This window comes from Eurosta solidaginis, chromosome 1 (assembly GCF_040869045.1).
Source record: "Eurosta solidaginis isolate ZX-2024a chromosome 1, ASM4086904v1, whole genome shotgun sequence".
Taxonomy (NCBI): domain Eukaryota; kingdom Metazoa; phylum Arthropoda; class Insecta; order Diptera; family Tephritidae; genus Eurosta; species Eurosta solidaginis.
This window is the reverse complement of record NC_090319.1, coordinates 214,159,064-214,165,093: the sequence shown is the minus strand read 5'-3', so window position 1 is coordinate 214,165,093 and position 6,030 is coordinate 214,159,064. Positions and strand designations below refer to the sequence as shown.

The window sequence follows — 6,030 nt, the reverse complement described above, 5'->3', positions numbered from 1 at the left end:
TCATGTGGGGACACATTGCAAGCGGGACATACATTTTGTATGTCGGGGTTGATTCTGGATAGGTAAGAGTTTAACCTGTTACTGTATCCAGAACGAAGTTGAGCAAGAGTGATACGCGTTTCCCTGTGGAGTATGCGTTCCTCTTCCGCGAGTTTTGGATACTTTTCTTTAAGTACTGGATTCACCGGGCAATTCCCGGCATAAAGGTCCGACGCCTGTTTATGGAGTTCACCAAGGACCTGCTTGTGTTTTTTCTCTTCATACGGCTGGGTTCTCAGGTGCCGTATTTCCTCAAAATGCTTACGGAGATGACTCCTTAAGCCCCTAGGCGGTGCTGGTTCATCAATCAAATGTCTGTTGGGATGCTCGGGTTTCTGGGTATTCAACAGGAACTTATGGGGAGAATTCTCGCCTCATTATGCAGATGGTGTTCTGGGGACATAAGAAGACAGCCCGTGGCAATTCTGAGAGCAGTATTTCGGCAGGCCTGTAGTCTCTTCCAGTGGGTAATTTTTAGGCTTGGAGACCATATGGGCGACGCGTAGCACGCAATAGGCTGGCTAATTGCTTTGTTTGTAGTCATGAGCGTTCCTTTGTCTTTTCCCCAGGTACCGTCAGCCAGGGATTTGAGGATTTTGTTACGGCTCTGAATTCTCGAAACAATTGCGGCTGTGTGCACACCAAAATGTAGATCCTGATCAAACGTCACACCCAAGATTTTGGGGTGTAGGACATTCGGTTGCGTAGTGCCATCGACGTGGATGTTCAAAATGGTCGACATTTGGGACGTCCTTGTTGTAAATAAGGTCGCGGAAGATTTAGTCGGTGATAATGCCAGGTTTCGCGAGGCGAAAAAACTGGAGAGATCAGGGAGGTAGCCGTTTATTTTATTGCATAGCTCATCGATCTTTGGGCCTAGGCCTGTGGCCATTATTGTGCAGTCATCGGCGTAGGAAACGATTGTGACTCCTTCCGGTGGTGAAGGTAGCTTAGATATGTAGAAATTAACCAAAAGTGGGGATAGGACACCACCCTGTGGCACCCCTTGTTTAATTCTCCTTGGTTTTGATGTTTCGTTTCTAAATTGCACCGATGCCTGCCGACCACCCCGATAATTTGCGGTCCACCTTTTAAGACATGGGGGAAGGGTAGACCCTTCCAGGTCTTGCAGTAATGAGCCATAGTTGACCATATCAAAATCTTTTGATAGAGGTAGCGCTACGAGTACTGTTCTCTGGTAGGGGTATTGATTTAAACCGAAATTTATCTGGGTTCTAATGGCATTTAGCGCGGTGGTAGTGCTATGGAATTTTCTGAAGCCATGCTGATGAGAGGCTAGCTGCAAATTTGCTTGGGAATAAGGGAGCAAAATGGCTTCAAGCGTCTTTGCTACTGGCGATAGGAGAGATATCGGACGATACGACTCTCCTATGTTAGCTGGTTTCCCAGGCTTTAGTAGCGGGACCACCTTGGCCATTTTCCATTTATCAGGTATGACAAAGGTTGAAAGAGACAGGTTGAAGACATGCGTTAAATATTTGAAACCCTCTTTCCCTAGGCTTTTAAGCATCGGCATGGCTATGCCGTCTGGGCCCACTGCTTTGGATGGTTTAGCGCGACCAATGGCGTCCTCAACCTCTTTAGCGGTGATGGTGATTGGTGACGTGCTGAATTTGTGTTTATGTGCGTGTCTATTGGCTCTCCGTCTATCTTTGTCGACCGTAGGATGCATTATATATTGTCGGCAGAAAGCGCTCGCGCATTTTTTCGCATCCGACAGCACCTTGTCGCCATAGGGCGATGGAAACTTTGTCTTTGTGCTTAGTCGGATTTGATAGGGACTTTACGGTGGACCAAAGTTTACCCACACCTGTAGAGAGGTTACAACCTCTTAGGTGGTCCTCCCATTTTGCCCGCTTGTGTTGGTCCACAAGCAATCTGATGCGTTAGTTTATGTCCCTAATTTGGGGTCGCCTGGATCAAGTTGTCTTATAAGGTCACGTTCTCTCGCTAAGTCTTGCGGCCTCCGCCAGGAAGTGGGGCCTGATTTCGGGAATTCTCCCGGCGGTAATTAAACTTTCCGAGGCGGATTCAATGACCTTACGGAAGGCACGCTCCCCTTGGCGGGCATCAATCGGGATAGGGATGGAAGCAAAGCGGTTGTCTGTAAAAGATTTATATTGTTCCCACTTTCCTTTTTTGAAGTTTATGAAAGTGCGTTTTTCGGTGACGATGAAGTCGGCGGTACGCTCGAGCGAAATAAGTATAGGCAGGTGGTCGGATGCCAATGTTACCATTGGCTGCCAGTTGACGCAGTTTATGAGTTCTGCGCTCACGATTGAGATATCTGGCGAACTGTGGCAGCTTCCTACCATACGTGTGGGGCGTCTCCGTTTATTGTGCAGAACGTCGTTTCTTCTATTTGATCCGCCAACATCTCACCCCTACTGTCCGCCCGCAAGTTTGAGTGCCATAGATCGTGATGGGCATTGAAATCGCCTAAGATAATGCGATTGTTGCCAGTGAGTAAGGCTCTGATATTAGGGCGGTATCCACTGGGGCAAAAGGTGGCAGGAGGGATGTAGATGTTGATGATTTCTAGGTTTGCATCGCATGACCGGACAGATAGGCCTTGACGTTGTAAGACATTGTCCCTACGGTCGATGCCAGGATCAAATATATAATATTGCACAGAGTGGTGTATAATAAACGCGAGGCCGCCTCCATTTCCGCTCTCGCTGTCTTTCCTGTGGACATTATACCCAGAGCAGGTCTGCAATGCAGATCTTGCTGTGAGTTTAGTCTCTTGAATCGCAGCAAAGCGGATGTTGTGGCGCTTCATGGAATCGACTATCTCCTTAATCTGACGGGTGACTACGCCTGGGTTGTGGAAGGCCAGGACGCTATTGCTGTTGTGGCCCTGGGACTGGGCGTCCTTGGGCAAGCGTTGGGGTACACGGATGATTTGGGTTTGCGACCTGGCAACATGGCGCGATGAAACCCGTCGGGCGGTTGCCGTCGCGGAGACCAGAACATCTAGGAAAATGGCACCACCCAAGGCAGGAGCTGCATTGGGCGGATGTCGCAAACATATATATTCTGTGCTGGCAAACGGTGCAAACGGAGGTCGGGACTAAGAGTCTGTTTCCCTGACCTACACGATTGCTGCCGGGAAAGAGGGGGGGGGGGGGGGGAGAAGACAGGGGCAAGGGCTGATACTCAGCATTGCTACCGAATATATTACGAAGGTAGTAGTTATGAGTGGTAGCAGCTGTTTGAGTTGTTGGCGCATGGGGCGCGAGCAGCAGCTGGTACTTGTTGTGGCTTGCTGACCAGCGGGGCTGCTGGAAGGTAGTGGGGGCGCTTAGGCCTAGACTACGGGACGCCCTTGGGCGTGAACAGCAAGGAGCCACAAAAGATTTATAAAAGTTACGTGGACGTCGGGTTTTGGGATCAAGCCTGTCCGATGCAACCATCCCTTACACGAGACGCACTGAATAGAGTATGACCGTCCTAAAAAGATTCTTTTCCGGCAGATGCAGCAAAACCACATCTCAGGACCGGGTCAGGAGACGGACCCGGATGGGATTCGATGCCTTCCCGGAATAAGAGAATATGGAGCAGTCCTGCTGCAAGGAGCTGCTGGGAGGATGACAATTTGTGGGAGGGACGCAACAAATTAAATGGGGTCACACTTAAATGACAGTCCTTGGTCGGGAAACATCCCGAGTCGCTCCGGTACATAGAACCGACTGCCTTGGGAAGCACGTTGCCGTTATAGAATAGTTTTATACAAAAGTGTTGACTGTATATCACTATTTTACATCTTCCTTTAATCTTTCTAGTTTTATATGTTTCGGTGCCTTATTCCACATACAAATAACAAATCTGTTTAAGCACTCATCGAAAGTATTGTGGATAATTTGATTGAAGATTGTTGTGTATACATTCATGATTTTAAGAGGATTTGCCCCGAGTAGGCGTGGTTGTTGTTGTATCAATGTTTCGCCCCACCTAATAGCTGCGACCGATCACAAATTGTCATCAATATCCTCTAACGGGAGTCCAAGGAAACTTGCTGTTTCGACAGGGGTGGACCATAATGAAAGGGGTGTTAGAGGCTTTGATTCTGGATAGGTAAGAGTTTAACCTGTTACAAGAACTGCCAGCAAAGGGTTTTAGGATTTTGTTACGGCTCTGGATTTTCGGAACAATTGCGGCTGCGTGGTCACCAATTTGTAGATCCTGATCAAACGTCACACCCAAGATTTTGGGGTGTAGGACAGTCGGTAGCGTAGTGTCATCGAAGTGGATGTTCAAAATGGTCGACATTTGGGACGTCCAAGTTGTAAATAAGGTCGAGGATGATTTAAAAAAAATAAAAATAAATGTAAGGCGCGATAACCTCCGAAGAGATCTAAGGCCGAGCTTCTCTTCCAATTTGCGTCGTGCTCCTCTTGATTTTCCCTACAACTTGGCCGGACGGGACCTACATGTTTTATGCCGACTCCGAACGGCATCTGCAAAGCAGATGAGTTTTCACTGAGAGCTTTTCATGGCAGAAATACACCCGGAGTGCTTGCCAAACACTGCCGAGGGGCGACCCCGCTTAGAAAAATTTTCTTCTAATTGAAAAATCTTATTTCTAAAATTTTGATGTTGCTTTGTCCGGGAGTTGGACCCAGGGCATACGGTGTGATAGGCGGAGCACGCTACCATCACACCACGGTGGCCGCCGGATGATTTAGTCGGTGATAATGCCAGGTTTCGCGAGGCGAAAAAACTGGAGAGATCAGGGAGGTAGCCGTTTATTCTGTTGCAAAGCTCATCGATCTTTGGGCCCGTGCCTGTGGCCATTATTGTGCAGTCATCGGCGTAAGAAACGATAGTAACTCCTTCTGGTGGCGAATGTAGTTTTGATATGTAAAAATTAAACAAAAGTGGGGATAGGACACCATCCTGTGGCACTCCTTGTTTAATCGCTTCCCGAGGCCGTCGGTTCTATGTACCGGAGCGATTCGGGATTTTTCCCGACCAAGGACTGCCATTTCAGTGTAACCCCATTTAATTTTTTGCGTCCCTCCCACAAATTGTCATCCTTCCAGCAGCTCCTTGCAGCGGGACTGCTCCATATTCTCTTGCTCCGGGAAGGTATCGAACCCAATCCGGGTCCGTCTCCTGACCCCGGTCCTGAGAAATGGTTTTGTTGCATCTGGCGGAAAAGAATATTTTTAGGATGGTCACACTCTTGTCAGTGTGTCTCGTGTAAGGGATGGTTGCATCGGACAGGTTGTTCTGGGCTATACCCCAAAACCAGACGTCCACGTAACTTTTATAAATCTTTTGTGGCTCCTTGCTGTTCACGTCCTAGGACATCCCGTAGTCTGCGCCTCAGCGCCTCCGCTACCTTCCAGCAGCCCCGCTGCTCAGCAAGCCACACCAAGTACCCGCTGGTGCAAGCGCCCGACGGCGCCACCAACTCACTCGGCTGCTCCCAATCATACCTGCAATCTCCGTAGTAGAGTCGGGAGCAATGCCGAGCATCAGCCCCTGCCCCGTCTTCTTCCCCCCTCTTTTCCGGCAGCAATTGTGTAGGTCAGGGAAACACACTCTTAGTCCCTACCTCCCTTTGCACCGTTTGCCAGCACAGAATACATACGTTTGCGGTGCCACTTTCCTAGATGTTCTGGTCTCCGCGACGGAAACCCCCCGACGGGCTTCATTGTGCCATGTTGCCAGGGCGCAAACAATGCTTACACAGGGACGTCAAGTCCCCGGGCCACAATATCAATTGCGTCCTAGCCTTTCACAACCCAGGCGTAGTCACCCGTAACTTACTCCTAGAGTGACGACGTCTCCCCCGCTGCACTTCAGCATTCTGCAGTTAAACTGTAATGGATTAACTGGCAAGATAACGAAGATAGTGGCCAGATATATCAATCGTAAGCGCAGGACTCGTAAACTGCGTCAACTAGCAGCCGATGGTAACATAATCGTCACCGAAAAACGCAATTTCATAATCTTTACAAA

General features: G+C 48.9%; 1 protein-coding gene across 11 annotated transcripts in view; it reads left to right on the top strand.

Moving 5' to 3' along the window:
* Positions 1-6,030, top strand: part of nvd (neverland) — a 2,324,292-nt gene that overhangs the window by 2,259,865 nt on the left and 58,397 nt on the right. The window lies entirely within an intron of this gene.